This window comes from Notamacropus eugenii, chromosome 5 (assembly GCF_028372415.1).
Source record: "Notamacropus eugenii isolate mMacEug1 chromosome 5, mMacEug1.pri_v2, whole genome shotgun sequence".
In the NCBI taxonomy this organism is placed as follows: domain Eukaryota; kingdom Metazoa; phylum Chordata; class Mammalia; order Diprotodontia; family Macropodidae; genus Notamacropus; species Notamacropus eugenii.
This window is the reverse complement of record NC_092876.1, coordinates 327,191,921-327,209,868: the sequence shown is the minus strand read 5'-3', so window position 1 is coordinate 327,209,868 and position 17,948 is coordinate 327,191,921. Positions and strand designations below refer to the sequence as shown.

Here is a 17,948-nt window from a genome sequence, read left to right as displayed (position 1 = left end):
CTCTACAGGGTTAAGGAGAAATCATTTCTATTTCAGTAGCCCCTAAGACAACATGATATACATAATTAGAGTCAGAATACCTGAGTTCTAGTCTGGCATTGTAGTATGGCAGAGAGCAGAGGGCTGGACTTAAAGTCAGAAAGACTAGAATACAGATCCGACTTTAGATACCGACTAGCTGAGTGACTCTGGTTAAGTCACTTAATTTTTCTCTCCCTCATCTATATAATGGGAATAATAACAGCACCGATATAACAACACTATTGGGAGGATCAAAGGAAATAAGATGTAAAGCACTTTACCAAACCCAAAGTACTAAATAAATGCTCAGTTTTTTAACAGGGTTCAGATGAAATGGTCCTGAAATAAGATGCTATTGTGAAATTATTCCATAATTCCTACAAACTATTGCATAAGTGGATAAAGGTTGTTCTTTGCAATTCAATAAAAGTATTGGGATGTAAGCTCATTGAAAGCATCTTAAAGACAACTGCAGTAACAGATGGAATGGTAATAACGTGTATATTGCACTCTGTTCCCATATGACTTTTATATTCTCTGTCAAACCCCTATTTTGAAAACATTTTCCCATACAGATTGCAAATTACGAATATTTAGTATCACATCTATTGAAAACACCATTCTTAAGTTTTTATGAAGTCAATATATTAGGCAATAACGATCCAGGTCTAGTACAGTTTATTGACTGAGGTCTGTATTTGTTGTAATGAGAAATGTTGTACGGACAGTCTGCGAAAGACAGAAAGTTTTTGATGTATATATAATTCTAGCCACTACGTGATGTCTTGATAGGCATTTTACAGATGCTAAATTTTTACAGCTTGCACTACACAAGCTACAGTGACTACTCTAAGTTCATTAAGGATAATCCTTTTATGATTTCTTGTGGCAATGATCTGGTCTTGAATTATCATTAAAAGTTTTCCCACTTCCACAAAGAAATCTTTGTAATTTAGCCATTTGTTTGCTACTTTTCTTTAACGTTATTAACTGAGGTCTTGATGATGTTTTGTACAGAGGACTTTTTTATTCCATTCTTGGATATTAGTTATTTTATGTTCCATCAAAAATAAGTCACTTTGAGTTCCATATGACAAATTTAACGGTACTGAAGTATTATCAGCCATTATTACTGTTGGTAAAGTGCTAACTGCATGTTCCAAAAGCATTTCTGTAAGTTTTTTTTAGCTGTTTGTCACATGTTCTCAATATAAGAATACTTCTCAGTCTTTCTGGTAAGGAAGTACTAACATTTCTTTAGCTGCCTTAAGGCTATGGGCCCTTGTGTTTCAAATATGATACAGGTTTTGGTTGGGATACTTTCCCCATTTGTGACAGTCCTTTTAATAGCTCTTTAGTTTACATTAATACTACCAGTAGGTATTGATTGCTTTTTTTCATGCACAGCAATAATTTCAACATTGCCATAAGTTATTTTACACAAAGCTTGTTATCTTTATTCTTGATGTGCCTTGCCTAGAGTCAATCAAGGTATCTGTAGTTATTACCATCATCCATTGTTTCAAGGTGAATTCCATATTCAAGATCAAAGTTTTTACTCTCTATCTATTCTTACTATTTGTTTAAAAAATTACATTTGCTGAGAGCAAGCAACATTTTGAAATAGATGAAGATTTCATGAAATGAAGTGGCTGTATAATTTGTTTTTCATATAAGGCATATAGCTTGATGTCATCCAGGCACATCAAGTAATTCATAAGACAAATGACTTCCTCTTTAATTTGAAAACCATACTTAGTTATACTTAGGATAAATGCAGTGGATAGAGCACTGGGCCTAGAGGCAGAAAGATCTGAGTTCCAATTTGTTCTCAGATACTTACGAGATGTGTAACTCAGAGCAAGTCACTTAACCCCTATTTCCTTAATTTCTCATCTATAAAACAGGGATACACTGGAAAAGTAAATATAAACCACCCCAGTATCTTTGCCAAGAAGGCTCTAAATGGGGTCATGTAGATTTGGACATGATTGGCAGTAACAACAACAAGAAATAATAAGTTGATTTTTACAACTCTGGGATTTATCATCATCATCATTATTATTAGCTAACCACATGACCTGGGGAACCTCTAAGCCCAAATTTCCTCATCTGTAAAATAAGAAGGTTGGAATAGATCATGGGATTCTAGATTCAGAGTGAAAAGGGACATCAGAGGACATCCAATCCAACTCCCTCATTTTATACCTAACTGAGTTTGAAAACTGATTCCTATCGCTTTGAGCCACAACGGCCATCAGCAGTCTGCCTAACTCTTACATATTTATTAGAATAATAATCAAGAAATCAATTGAGGAACTGCAGTGACTTCACGCCAAAAACAGCACAAAAAAAGGCAGAAGAGGAGGGAGGTGTGTCAGAATTAAGCCAACAATAGCACAGGGTCTCCTCCCATGGTGACCAGAGATGACTGGGAACATGTATGAGACTCTGTCCTGAGTCAGCAGAAGGTTCTCCTGAGAAAGTCTCAAGGTTGTGAGAACCTCAGAAGCCCTTGGAAGGAGCAGCAGGCAACAAATGTGGATGAATAAGGTGCGACAGTGCTTAGACTTGGGTAGTTCAGGCCCAGGGACTTTGTTTCAGAACTCTGGACATCAAAGATGGGGATGGTAGTGGCATTGAAGCTACTAAAACAACTTGGATGACCCCAGAGGAAGACTAAACATGGCCAACCACCCTACTCAAAATCATAGCACATGTCAGAGCCTGACCCCAAACTCCAATTCAGGAATGAAAGCTAGAGAGATGATTAAATCAAAGAAAATACCACCTAGTATAAAAAAATTATATATTAATTATACAAATATATTATATATTAATTATGTTATAATTAATAATAAATTATAATTAATAATAAACAATATAATTAATAATAATTAATATATTAATTATATATTATATATTAATTGTACAAATATACAAATATAACTCCATAACATTTGCTAGTAGATGCTCAAAAGAAAAAAAAATAGTTTTCCAAAAGGACCACATGAATACCTAGAAGAAATTAAGCAAGAATAAAAAAAAATACAATAAATGCTGTGGAGGAAAGAACTGGAAGGAAAATAAACAGATCAAAAGAAAAAGTGGTAGTCTTGCCCAAGAAATGGAATCCCTGAAAATAAGACTAGACTAAACTGAAATTAATGACTCCATAAGACAACAAGAAATATTAGAACAAAATCAAAAGATTTTTTTAAACATAAGACAATGTAAGACAGCTAACATTAGATGAAACTGACTTAAAAAAAAGATCAAGGAGAGATAATTTAAAATCACTGGATTCCCTGAATACCATTTCCTCCCCAAAGTTTGGAAACTACAACTGTAGAAATTACAAATGAAAACTATCCAAGTCTATCAGAACCACAGAGCAAAGGAAAGATGGATTAAAAAAAATCCATTGATCATCCCATGAAAGTAGTTCCAAAAGGAAAAGTCTCAGGAATGACACAGTCAAAATCTAATATGGTGATATCCAGAAAAAATACTGTAAGCATTCAGTTTAAGTATCAAGGAATTACAATCAGGATCACACACACAAAAATATGTGTTTGCACTAAAAACTAGAGGAGAACTTGGAATGCAATATTTCAAAAGGTAAAAAACATAGGCTTACAATTATGAACAACTGACCCTGTAAAACTGAGTATAATCCTACAAGAAAAAAAAAGTAAAGGATATTTAATAGAAGACTTTCAAACATTCCAGATTAAAACACCAAAGTGGAGTAAAAACTCTGAAATAAAATATAAGAATAAAGATAAAACTAGAAAGATAAATTTATTTGAGCAACTAGAAAGAACTGTATAATGATTTGGCGCTAACACTATCATGGGGGAGAAGAAACGAAAATTCCTTCAGAGCTTTAATATCCTGAAAAGGGTATTGAGTTAGTTAAACAAGAAAAAAAAGTGTTTTGTGGAGTGTAAGAGAGAGGTGGGATTAATTCTGTTGTGAGGGAACAGAGGGAAAGAAAAGGTAGGGCAATAGGAGAAATACACTAGAGTAGAAAGAATGAAGGAGTGGAACTTGTCATTTCTTATAATTTGCATGTGTGATAAGAATACGCAAAACACAGAAGAGGTAGGTGGGCACTTACCTCATTCTTATCTGAAACAAAGGTGGTTTGAACACATATCTAGAAAAAGCTTGGTATAGAAATGTATCAAACTCAACAGGGAAATGAGGAGTTAGAGGACGGGGTTAATATTTAGGAAAGCAGCACAACACACTCCCAGATCCTGAAGAGGGCAGTGAAAGTGGGGAGGAAAAGAACTGTAATCTAGGAGAAGGCTTTGAATAAGCTTTTCAAGATAAGTGGGTGATGGTTCAACAACAACAACAACAAAAGATTGTGTTTTAAAGGTAAAAGCAAAAAGCAAGGGATGTTTTACACTTATAGGATACCTATAAATTATTTGATAAGTGCCAGAAAAATAGGCTTGGGTTATTTCCTTAAGTAAGGGAGGAATCAAAGTTCTCCTCAAAGTTCATATGGGGTCCCAAGGTCATATCTGAGTGAATACAGGAGGCAGAATTTGAACAGAGATCCTCTAACTCCAAAGCCATTGTGTTGTGCTATCTGATGTGGGATAGCAATATTGCCTCCAGTGTCCTTCAGCACCCTTCAGCTCTATGGATACTATCCACATTTGCATCTCATTTACAGTTATATTCTATATATTTGGCCAGTGAAGTAGCTGTTGCTCATCATGACAATGAATCATCAAGAAATGATTAAATTAAGTTCATTATATTCTATAATCATGCAGAGAAATATACAGGCATTTTAAGAAGGCTTTCATTTAAAAATTTTAAAAGTTGATTTACATTTATTTATAAAACTCTTTCATGAACTCCAATATTAAACAAAGTCGAAATATAAACGATAAATATAAAGAGATACATAGTTCAACTATATATGTACATATGTACATACATATATATGAGTATATGTATATGACTACACAGAAATTTATATATAGTCATATATAAATTAATATATTCATATGTATACATACACAGGAATCCCCCACTCCCTATATGTACAGCACAAGGGCAGCTAATAGAGTACTGGTCTGGGAGTCAGAAGACTCATCTTCCTGAGTTAAAACCTGGCCTCAGAAACTTACTAGCTGTGTGATCCTGGGAAAGTCACTTAACCCTGTTTGCCTCAGTGTAAAATGAGCTGGAGAAGGAAACAGTCAATCACTCCACTTATCTTTGCCAAGAAAATCCCAAATGGGGTCATGAAGAGTCAGATATGACTGAAACAACTGAACAACAACAACATAGCCCAAGAAACTGAAAATGAGTGGACACTGTATGTTTTGTGTGTGTTTATGAATTATATATGTATGTGTATATGTATATATATATACATATACACACAGTATATTTATGTATAAATATACATATATAGTTATTTATAATATATATCTATAAAAGTATATCTACATATAATACATATAAACTAAGTAGATACATACTATACAAAGTATATATTTATGTGTATGCATATGAATATATTTATCTATGTATCTATATCTATATAGGTAGATATACAGATATATTGCCCAAACTGAACCTATTTTAGATGTGCAGGCTCAATTTGTATTGTTTGAAGAAAAAAACACGAGAAGAAAACCACAATAATTGATTTTTTAAATCTGAATTTAATAACTTTTAGATGTTGCAGTTTTCTATGAAAGAAAAGCTGAAAATAGAATATTAAAGGATGAGACGTCCAAGAGTAAATCTGCTTTTCTATGGTTCACTGACATAACAACCCACACTATTCCCTTCTCTGAGAAACAGATTCATTATGCTGAATTATCGAACTCTTTATTGAATGGCTATTGGTCATATGGTTGGGCAATTTTAACTGTTTTCTGATACTTGATAAAAATGAAGAATAATCCTTTTCAGAGAGTTTACATCCCTCCATGAGCTTTTTCCCCCATATAACAACTGTGCCTCAAAATTGAGTTACTGTATTTCTAATTTGTGGATACAATACTCCAATATTTTCAAGTTAGCAAAATCTCAAATGAGTTGGGCTATTTCCAGGCTTTAGAGTTTATGAAGTTTTCAAGTGAATTCATACACGTGTGTGCTTGTGTGTGTGCTCTCCTGTATGTGTGTGTGTGTATGTGTGTAAATGTGTGTGTTGGAGAGTAACAGGTTTGTCAACAAGCTCAAAATCTCAGTCTTGGATTCAGATTCTTTAAGAACATACTGTAACATTCTATTTATCAGAAGGTGAGTCCTCTGGCAATTGCAACCATGCACAACACAGTCAAAGACCCACATATAAGTTTAAAAAGACCCACAGAAGAGAAAATTGCCATACAAAATACATATGCTCAAATTCATTCATCTTACCTTTAGGTTCTTACTCAGAACCTGACTCTTGCTTTTGAGCTGTTTTTCAGTCATGTCTCACTCTTTGTAACCTCATTTGGAGTTTTCTTGGCAAAGATACTGGAGTGGTTTGCCATTTCCTTCTCCAGCTGATTTTATAGATGAGGAAACTGAGACAAACAGGGTTAAGTGACTTGCCCAGGGTCACACAGTTAGAAAGTATCTGAGGCCAGATTTGAGATCAGGAAGATGACTTCCTGACTCCAGGACTAGTACTCTATCCACTGAACCACTGAGCTGCCATTATTCAGCTACCAATTTGCAAATATTTTCCCTGACTGGTCAAATTTCTCATGATTATTTGGTCAACCTTTTATGGTTTGACTGGTCTATGTAATCCCTGGATTTGCTTTATATATATTTACTTACATAATTTTGGTTATTTGTTTTTCCAGATCACAACAAATCAGAGAAACAAATCAGAAATGGAACATAGCTAGTAGAGGTATCATCTTGAAGTAGGACAATATGAAAATAGAAGATTTAATAGGTGACAGCCTAATAGCTGAATTCCCATTAATTCAACAATCACCTACATGTGGATGACTTTTAAAACAAAATTATCATTCCCTGATCGTGACCTCTAGTCTCCCACTTCCAGCTGCTGGCTGGACATTTCCATGTGGATATTCGCCCAGTATTCTAAGCAGACTCATTTACTCCACTGGTATAGTAACTTCTCCTTCCAATGGGACTCTTCAATGCCCACTGGTGATTTGTGCTTCCTCTCCATACTATTTCCTTAAATCTTTCAGAGAGGATTCTCTCTATATGCTGAAATTGGAAAGGGGTTATACTTACTCTCCCCTCATAATGCTGAGTCTGATACCGTTTGTTAAAAAGAAAAGTGGAAAGCTAAGGCTCTCTGCCACAACTACATTATGCTGAAGGCTATCAGTATTTGAAAACAGTAATCTTTAGGTTTGATACCCTACCTGGTATACCAGTTGGAAGAGGCCATGTTATTTACCAGTGTAGACTGGGAGAGGGGAGGAGGATATAAAATTTTCTGGATATGAATGACAATAAATGAAATGGATCTTCCAAACCCAGTATGACACTGCATTATTATCTACATAACTGAACATCACAATCTACAAAAAGATATTCATGAAATCCTGAATTTGGATGCGTGGTGGAAAAACCACCTGAAAGGTTCTTCTACAAACAATAAGCATTAGTCACTAAAGTTAAAGCAGATTTATTGCAATAATGTGCTAGTTATAGTCAGAAAACTTCAATGGTCAGGCACTCTTCTAAATACCTATATCTAAGGAAGAATCAGTCTCATATGAGCTCCTAGCACCTCTTCCCATGCCCATTTGTCTCTCTTGTGCAGTAATGTTCTATTTAAGGAATTTATATACAGTTGTCTAAGACTTTTGCTGACCTCAACTGCAACATGATGTCAGCTGGACAGCAATTTGGGAGACACCCTTGTTTATTGGGCTTGACCTGGATGAAGATTCAGCACAAGAGACAGAAAATAAATGGTCAGATAGATTGAAGGGCAAGCAGAGAATAGTGCCACGAACACTTAGAGAAGAGAATATTAAGGAAAAGAGGGTGATCAACAGTGTTGAAGGCTGTAGAGAGGTCAGGAAAGATGAGGATTAAGAAAAGGTCATTGGATTTGGAAATTAAGAGACTACTGGTAACTTTGGAAAGAGAAATTTTAGTTGAATGATGAGATTAGAAACTAGACCGTCGAGTTAAAAAGAAAGTTGAGAGGAAAAGACATCAAGTCATCACTCGTAGATAGATTGCTCATGTAGGTTTTTCGGAAACCATCCTGCTCAGCATTTCTTATAGAACAACAGCATTCTGTTACAATTCCCCAATTGATGGGCATCCCTTTAATTTCCAATTCTTTGCCACCACAAAAGGAACTGCTATAAGTATTTTTGTGTATATAGGACATTTTCTTTCTTTTTTAAAATATAATTTACTTTCAGTTTTCAACATTCATTTCCACACAATTTTGAATTCCAAATTTTCTCCCCTCCCTCCATCCCAGGACAGTGTGTATCTCAACCATCCCTTTCCCTAATCTGCCCTCCCTTCTATCACAACACCCCTTCTCCCATCCCCCTCCTCTCTATTTTCCTTTAGGGTAAGATAGATTTCTAGACCCCATTGCCTGTACACTTTATTTCCAAGATACATGCAAAAACAATTTTTAACATTCATTTTTAAAACTTTTGAGTTCTACATTCTCTCCTTTCCTCCCTCCCCACCCACCCTCATTGAGAAAGCAATATCATATTCCAAGTCCTCTGATGCCTTAGCTAAAGCTGAAGCTGCTAAATTCTGTTTTATCTTGATTGTATTTCCACAATATTTGATTTATTTTTTTCTGGCTGCTTGTAATTTGTCCTTGACCTGGGAACTCTGGAATTTGACTACAATACTCCTAGGAGATTTCCTTTTGGGATCTCTTTCAGGAAATCAGTGGATTCTTTCAATTTCTATTTTAGCCTCTTGTTCTACAATATCAGGCCAGTTTTCCTTGATAATTTCTTGAAAGATGGTGTCTAAGCTCTTTTTATCAGTGAACCATGAGGGAAAGTTTACAGCTGACAGGATGAAGAACAAGGAAGCCAAGGAAGGTATGAGGGATGATGAAAATATCTGGAAAAGCTGCTATGGGACTCTATCTAGACAAGCAACAAGATGGCAGACTAAATATTTTTCCCAATCCCAATGACCTCTCAGACTTCTCCAAAACAGAAATTTTGTGCCAAAGGTAAAGCAACTTCAGCTGTCTCTATGGCTTAGGATGCCTAAAATCCAAAAGAAGATTAAAAAAAAAACCAGGAACTGAACCTGAGCTCACTCAGCACTCCTCTCCCACCTCCCATGCTACCAGCAGCAAAGCTGCTCTAGCAGATCCAAGGACATGACACAGGTTTTCATCAAAACTTTCTCCTTCTTTTCCTTTCCAGTGCCAAGGAAACTCTGGCTCTAGGCTGCAAAAATTTCCCTAGGCCTTGACAGCCAGCTTGGCGATAGCTCTTCAAGAACAAAATTGCCTGCCAGGGGCTGCAAACCAGAAGCACCAGTACTGAAAAGCTCTGAATTGCCCTGGTTTCAGGCCACAGAACTAAGGAACAAACGGAATGAGATAGGTCACCAGAATAGGACACTATACATTTAGGGGTATTGCAAGATTGTGCATCAGTCCATCAAGGCTGAGGGAAAGAGAACAGCACTCAGTTGTGGCCAGTTCAGAGCATTCAAAAGTTAAATGGTGTAGAGACCTAGGCTGGTGAATTATGAATTTCCCAGTGTGAGAGGAGGCTGAGATGCTTTGAGATTCAGCCCCCAAGGAAACTTCAATCAGAGAAGTAATCAGGAACTGAGTGATAAGGAAAAATAAGAGGGGAAAAATGAAAGTAGCAAAGATTTCAGGAAGATGAAAACTCAAAGACTTTGAATATAAACATATAAATCAATAGAAAACAACAGAAGTAACAGTAGAAGGAAATATGGCCTCCAGATCTACCAAATGGGTTCCAGCATCTATAAATAAATACTGCAAAATAAAGGAGAATGATACAACACGAGATACAGGACCCTAAGGAATTTGAGAATATGGAATCACACACACACACACACACTATTCCTAAGTGGTTTAAAAGAGAAATGAGAATTATGAGAGCAGCATTAATACCCTACACAGTAAAAATAATGAGCAGAAGGGGAAAACTGCTGTGGTGAGTGGTTAAAAGGAGGAGTTAAGGATGTCACCAAGGCTGTAAACTTTGGTGATTGGGAGGTTGGTGTTTTCCTTGATAGTAACAGCAAAGTTCAGCAAAGCATGTTTAGGGGGAAAGATGGTGAATTCTGTTTTGGATATGTTGAGTTTGAGTTGCCAACAAGTCATCCAGTTTGAGAAGTTCAAAAGGAATTTGGAGAAATGGGACTGAATTCAGTTCAGGAAAAAAAGATTGGGGGTTGGTGCAAAAATTTGGGAATCATCTTCATAAAGATGATATATGCTAAAAACAAGAGGCCTCAGGATAGAACCTTTGGGGAAAACCCGGGGCAGGGATTGAAGAGGGAGCATAGCTGACATGGATGAACATTCAGCCAAAGAGACCATGAAATGATTGACAGACTATAGAAGGAGAAGCAGAAGAAAGCATCACAAAAACCTTGCAAAGAGAGACTATCCAGGAAAACAAGGTGATTGACAGCATCAAAGGCTACAGAGAGGTCAAGAAGGATGAAGGACTAAGAAAGGGCCATTATATTTTGAAATTAAGAGAACATTGGTAACTGGTAATTTCAATAGAAATCCCTTTCTACTGAATTTAGCAGAGGGCAACCTGTTCCAAAACCCTTACCCAAAAGTTAATAAAATAAGAGAGTTCCTTAAAGTCACTCTAACTTTCTTTCAATATAAGTATTTTTAAAGGCTAGTTGTCACTATTACCAAGTGCCTCAAGGAAGCAGAGAGATGGATAAAGTAATTGCTATTGTAACTCCTAAGGAGGAAAAATAATAACCATAGCTCTAATAAGAAGTAATGGAGAACCAGAATATATATAATTAATAAGAAAGGGGCTAGGATAGAAGCTCTTGAAGGATCTTTAATCATTTTTCCTGGTTATAACATAAGCATACTAGGAGAAAGTCAATCAAATATAAGTCCAGAGTCTATATTTTACCAAGAAATGGAGATTTAACTGCTAGGATTTCTCTTTGGTAAGGAATGTAATCGCCACCTCTAACTGTTCATTAAGTTGTGAATTGATGATCATGTTTCTTGAACAGCTGATTATATTCATGAGCAAGCCCACAAATTTCAGCATAAGCAGTCAAGTTCTACAATCATATTCAATAAAAAATATTTATTAATCATCTTCTATTTATAGAACACTGTGCTAGGCACTGAGGGAGATAAAAGGTTCAAAAAAGATACAGTCCCTTCCCTCGTGAACCTTACCATTTAGTAGAGAATACCCAGACATAGATAAATAAAATATAAAATAGTACATAAACACATTAGTGAGTTTAAAGACAAATTTATGTGAGTCTAAGGATAGGACATCTTACCAACAGAGAGATTAGCATAAACACCAAATAGCATTTTAACTGTGTTTTAAAGGATGAGTAAGAATTCAACAAAGAGAAGGTCGGAGAACATTGAAGGCAGAAATGAGTGTAAATAGCATAATGCAGGAGAGAGAATATGCAACTTTGGCTATTTGTGAAGTAAAGTAACATGAAATAATGGTAGATATCCAGGATGACATCAGATTGTAGAGAATCTTGAATACCAAGAAGTCTGAAATTTACTTAGCAAGCAACTTGGAGTAATAAAGGTTTATTTCAGCAGAAGGGGCACATAGCCAAGTCTATGTATAAAGAAGACCATTCTGGCAGTGTTGATTCATATGAACAAAAATGAGACTGCCAGGTATGGAATATACCTAAAATGGTCTGATAAGAATATATATTACCCCAAACTAATTTTGTTTCTGTTTTCTCTGTCAAGGGGAATGATCTTTGGACTGGAAAGAATAAAAATGACTAACAGGAAGTTAGTAATACCCAAGATGGGTAATGAGATATGAGACCACCTAAATGTCCTTAAGGTAGGTATTCATTCAACTCTGGTGGACAACATCTTTCATTCATCCCATGATGGTAAACAAGTGGTCCACTGTAGAACGTTGCTTGTGAAAATCCACTGTTCCCTACTTACATTTTCATTCTCTTCAGTATTTGAAAAGGGCAGAAGAAGGATACAAAAAGTATGGAAAAAATATTGGACCTTATTAATACTGAAAAAAGATGACTATTAACATTATTATTATCATCAACAACTACCAATGGCATCACAGAGGTACATCTTGATTTGCATGTAAGTTGAATTTAAGTAAGGCAGACCTGCACAAAGTCCTCAGTCTCACTCTATCTTCCAGAGTCTTCAAGTCCAGTGGAAAGACAAAAGTCAAGATGACTGGCAATGGTCCAGAATGCAGTGGATGACCTAGACATATGGAAAGGTGTGGGCAAAGATATGGAGAAAGTAAAGCACAGAGTAAGTACAAGAGATGCCTATTAGCAAACCTGAGTTAGAAAAGTGGGATGATGTCAGATTGTAGAGTACATTTGAGGAGTAACTGAAAATTTAAACTAACAATTAATCAGGTATATATTTAATAATAAATATAATTGTCACTGTGCTTCATGAAAACAAGGAAAAAATGGCAAGCAGCTTCTCTTAAATGACAATTACTAATCTTTTTATGCATACAAAATTTTTGTTTTTCCCCTTTAGCTCCTAGAACCTATAATTGGTGCATTTTCAAGTTTTCATCAATAACTCACAAAGCTGAATGTTCATCTTGGCCACTCATGTAAATATCAATATTCTCACTTTCAAAGAAATAGATCATAGTAGGGCTTTCTGCCACATTTTTATTTCTCTCTCTTCACAATGACCCAGGAGTAAGGTACCATGCTTTCTTCTCTAATTCGCTTCCTCGTTACTCTGATCTGTCCACTCATTCCTCTAAAGTGGATCCACAGGTAGTATGATCAGCTACTTTCTGCTATTGTTTCAAGAGAACTGTTTTAAGAGATTTCAAGCTATGAATGATCTGGCTGGAGTGAACAGCATATGCCTGTGTGGGTATGGATGAGGGAAAGGCATTAAAATGGCATCACTGGGAAGCTAGTAGGGAATTAACTTCTAAGAACAAGATTTCTAGATGCTGAAGTACATGTGGCTCATCTTTGCCAGGGGAAAAAAGGTGAGAGTCTGGGGAGGATCACAGATTCCTTGATTGGAGAGTCAAGAGTCCTTACATACCATTTAGTCAGACTTCATTTCACATATGAGGAAAGTGAGGTTCCAAAGGTTAAATAACTTCTCAAAGGTTTGTAGTTGTTCAGTTGCATCCCACTCTTTGTAACATTATTTGGGGTTATCTTTTCAAAGATACTAGAGCAGATTTGCAATTTCCTTCTCTAGCTCATTTTACAGATGAAGAAACTGAGGAAAACAGAGTTAAGTGATTTGCCCAGAGTCACACAGCTAGTAAGTGTCTGAAGCTAGATTTAAACTGAGAAAGAGGAGTCATCCTCACTCCAGGTCACTCCAGGCCTGATGCTCTATCTACTACACCACCTATCTGCCCCCTTCTCCAGTGTTACACAGATTGCTAAGGACCAGATCCAGGATTCATACTCACTTCCTCTGGCTCTAAATTCATAGTTCATTCCACTATACCATGTTGCCTCTTTAAAACCCATATTGTCCTTTATGACCTTGCCTTCTACCTTTCATTGGCTAAGGCCAGTTTACCTTCAGAGACTTAGGAGAGTAGTTGTCGTATAATTTAAGAGGACTCAGGGAATTTTGTTTATTCCCTCAGATATTTCCTCCATATGCTTACTGATGCTTTAAATCCCTTTAATATAATTTGTTCCATAATTAAAGAGTAAGGTTTAAAATGCAAATGTCTCCTACACAGAATAAATTGGTTTAAACCAGTACCACAAGAAAAGTGGCTTCTATTGGATTCTTTCCTGTTTCAAAAAAGTAGAAGGGAGGGAAAAGAGGAAGCAATGGAGAGGAGAGTCACTACTTTGTCTTAGAATGGTTCCACATACTTTTATCTGAGAAAAAAACAATGAAAACTAAACTTTTTATTTTTAATTTAATTTAATTTTACTGCATACTATAGCTTTTGGGGAACCCTAGTGCCATATAGGAAATAATCTTAGAATCAGAGACTTCACTCTCCTTTTTCTGGTCTACTTAAGAGATGAATCTTTTGTACTTTACATGACAAATATCTTTGCAAATGAAAAATAAGAATTTGACCAACACCACACTTGCATTATATTTCCTCTTAAACAAATCAGGATTTCTTGACTTTGATGACTATATGTAATTTCAGAAGTCTCCCCTCCCAGACTTCTTGGAATACATAATTCGTTTCATGGCTCAGCTCAAATGCCAACTCCTAATTCTCTCAGTTATAGTATCATTCCTCATTCCAGAAATTACTTCTTATTTATTTTGCATATTTTGAGCATTTATTTCTCTATGTATACATTACCATTCTCTCCCTCCTCACCCCCTTTTCCCTATTACAGTGGAATGTAAATTCCTTAAGTCAGGTACTGTTTCTTTTTCTTGGTTACTGTATTCCCAGAGGCTAGTACACAGTAAACACTTAATAAATGCTTGTGGAATAATTAATGCACAAAGTAGATTGTCTGGTCCAACTGCTTCCAAGAAATAAAGGATGTTTGGAGGGATATGGATATCTGTTTATCATAATATGGAGAGAAATGCATGCATATTGCAGAATACCAAATATCACAAAGGAGAAATTAAAGGAAATATCTTTTTATTCCTGAAAAGCAAAGCAAACTACTCAGCAAAGAAGAAAAAGAGAGGAGAAGGGAGAAAAAGGGAGAGGGAGAGAGAGACAGAGACAGAGAGGAACAGAAGGAAAGAAAGAAGGAAAGAAAAACTCACAGGCCATGTAGGATGCCAGAAACAACAGCATTTTCCTTCTTTCTACTTGGCTACTTGTATCAGACGTCACATCAAAAGTAGTGAATCTGAAATTCAGAACACATGACAAGGTTAAGGAACATAAAGGTATAAGAGACTAAGGCAAAGCAATAGCATCTGAACAGATAAGCAGGAAAATTAATATGATGCACTAGTCGACAGGAGACTATCTATGAGGTGACCTGGAAAGGGAGGCAAGCTCAGTCAGGATCTTCTTAAAACACTTTCCAGTAGGAGAAGAACCAATCATCTACAAAATCAGCTCCTGCTTCCAACTTCTCTGATTTTGTTAATGAGAATGATTTAATAACTTAATCAGTTTAAGCAACATGGGATTAAATCTCAGCCACTTTTAACTCATTTCTCTTTCTTATGCTGCTAGTGAATCATTTAGGTAATAAACATTTATCAAGTACCTGCTATGTGCCAGGCACTTTGTTCAGTACTGGGGATAAAAAGAAAAGCAAAAGAAAGTCCCTGGCCTCACAATGTAGTGGAGGGGAAATATTCAAACAACTATGTGCAAATAAGCTACAGGATAAATTGGAGATGATCATCAGAGGAAAAGTGCTGGAAACAAAAGGGATTGGGAAAGGCTTCCTGTTGAAGGTCGAATTTTACTTGGGACTTGAAGGAAGTCAGGGAAGCCAGGAGGCAGAGTTGAGGAAGGAGAGAATTCTAGGCATGGAAGACAGCCAGGACAATACCCAAAGTTGAGAGACTGAGTATCTTGCTTCTGGATTACAAAGTATTTGAAGGTGGTATAAGGTGTAAGAAGACTGGAAAGCAGGAGAGGAAGGCAGGTTATGAAGGGTTGTGAATGCCAAACAGCATTTTATGTTTGATCCTGAAGATGATTTGGACATTGGAGTTTACTGGGATGGGAGTGCAAAATGTGCTTTAAAAAGAATACACTGAAATCAATGAATATTTACAAAACTATAAATTGTCCAGATTAACAGAAGAAATAGCAAACTTAAATAATTCCATCTTAGAAAAAGAAATTGAACAAGCTATCAATGAACTCCCTATGAAAAAACCCCCAGGGCCAGATGCCTCCACAAGTGATTTCTATCAAATGTTTAAAGGTCAATTAATTCCATTACTATATAAAATATTTTAAAAGTAGGTGAAGAAAGAGTTCTACCAAATTCCTTTTATGACATAAATATGATACTGATATCTAAACCAGGTGTAGCAAAAACAGAGAAAGAAAACTATAGCCCAATTTCCCTCATAAGTATTGATGCAAAAATTTAAAATAAAATACTAGCAAGGAAATTACAGCAATATATCACAGAGATCATACACTATGATCAGGTGGCATTTATACCAGGAATAAAGGACTAACTCAACATTAGGAAATCTATCAACATAATTGACCATATTAATAACAAAACCAACAAAAATCATATAATTTTCTCAATAGATGCAGAAAAAGCTTTTGACAAAATACAACACTCACTCCTATTAAAAACACTTTTAGAAAGCATAAAAAAATGGAACTTTCCTTAAAATTATAAGTAGCATATAAATTTAAAACCATTCAACAAGCACTGTCTTCAATGCAGATAAGCTAGAAGCTTTCCTATTAACATCAGGGGTGAAGCAAGGATGCCCATTATCACCACTATTACTCAATATTGTACTACAAATGTTAGTTATAGAAATAAGATAAGTAAAAGAAATTGAAGGATTAGAATGTGTAATGAGGAAACAACCTATCACTCCTTGCAGATGATATGTTGGTATTATTTAGAGAATCTATTAAAAAACTAGTTGAAATAATGAACAATTTTAACAAAGTTGCAGGATATAAAATAAACCCACATAAATCATCAGCATTTCTATATGTTACCAAGAAGATCCAACAGCTAGAGGTAAAAAGAGAAATTCCATTTAAAATAACTGTAGACAGTATAAAATACTTGGAAGTTCACCTATCAAGAGAAACCCAGGAACTATTTGAACAAAATTACTAAACACTTTTCATACAAATAAGGTCAGAGCTAAACAAGTAGAAAAATATCAATTGCTTATGGAAAGGACAAGTCAAGGCAATAAAAATGACAATTCTACAAAATTAATTTACTTATTTAATGCTATACCAAACTACCAAAAATTTATTCTGTACAACTGGAAAAAATAACAACATTTGGAAGAACAAAAGGTAAAGAATATCAAGGGAATTAATGAAAAAAATGTGAAGGAAGATGGCCTAGTTCTACCAGATCTCAAACCGTATCTGGTATTTGTTAAGAAATAAAGTGGTGGATAAGTGGAATAGGTTAGGCACACAAGACATGGTAGTAAATGGCCACGGCATCCAGTATTTGATAAACCTACAGACCCCAGCTTTTGGGACAGGAAGGCACTGTTGACAAAAATTCATGGGAAAATTAGAAAACAATATGACAGAAACTAGGTATAGACCAGTATCTTATACCATATACCAAAATAAAGAAGTCAGAATGGGCACATAATTTAGAACTGAGACACTAACACACAACTTGTGGAATTGGAAAGTAATCCAATCATTCTGGAGAGTAATTTGGAACTATGACAAAGGGCAATCAAACTGTGTATACCCTTTGATCCAGCAATACAATTACCAGGTTTGTATCCTAAAGAAATTTTTTTAAAGGGGGAGGAAGAATTTATTTGTACAAAAATATTTATAGCAGCTCTTTTTGCGGTGGCAAAGAATTGAAAATTGAGGGGATGCCCATGAACTGGAAAAATGGCTGAACAAGTTGTAGTATATAAATGTAATGGAATACTACTGTGCCATAAGAAATGATGATCAGACTGATTTCAGAAAAACTTGGACTTATATGAACTGATGCAAAGTAAAGTAAAAAACCAGGAGAACACTGTACACAATTAACAGCAATATTATATGATGATCAGCTGTGAATGACTTAGCTCTTGTCAG

General features: G+C 35.6%; 1 protein-coding gene across 3 annotated transcripts in view; it reads right to left on the bottom strand.

The window, feature by feature from the left end:
- Positions 1-17,948, bottom strand: part of NMNAT3 (nicotinamide nucleotide adenylyltransferase 3) — a 144,235-nt gene that overhangs the window by 83,252 nt on the left and 43,035 nt on the right. The window contains exons 2-3 of one of the 3 annotated variants that reach the window (XM_072613512.1): positions 14,975-15,060; positions 12,367-12,469 (exon numbers count right to left, since the gene is read on the bottom strand). The exons of 1 other annotated variant lie outside the window; for it this stretch is intronic. The gene's annotated coding sequence lies outside the window, so the exon portion shown is untranslated. The remainder of the gene's footprint in view (positions 1-12,366; positions 12,470-14,974; positions 15,061-17,948) is intronic. One more of the 3 variants, XM_072613514.1, reaches the window with a different exon arrangement.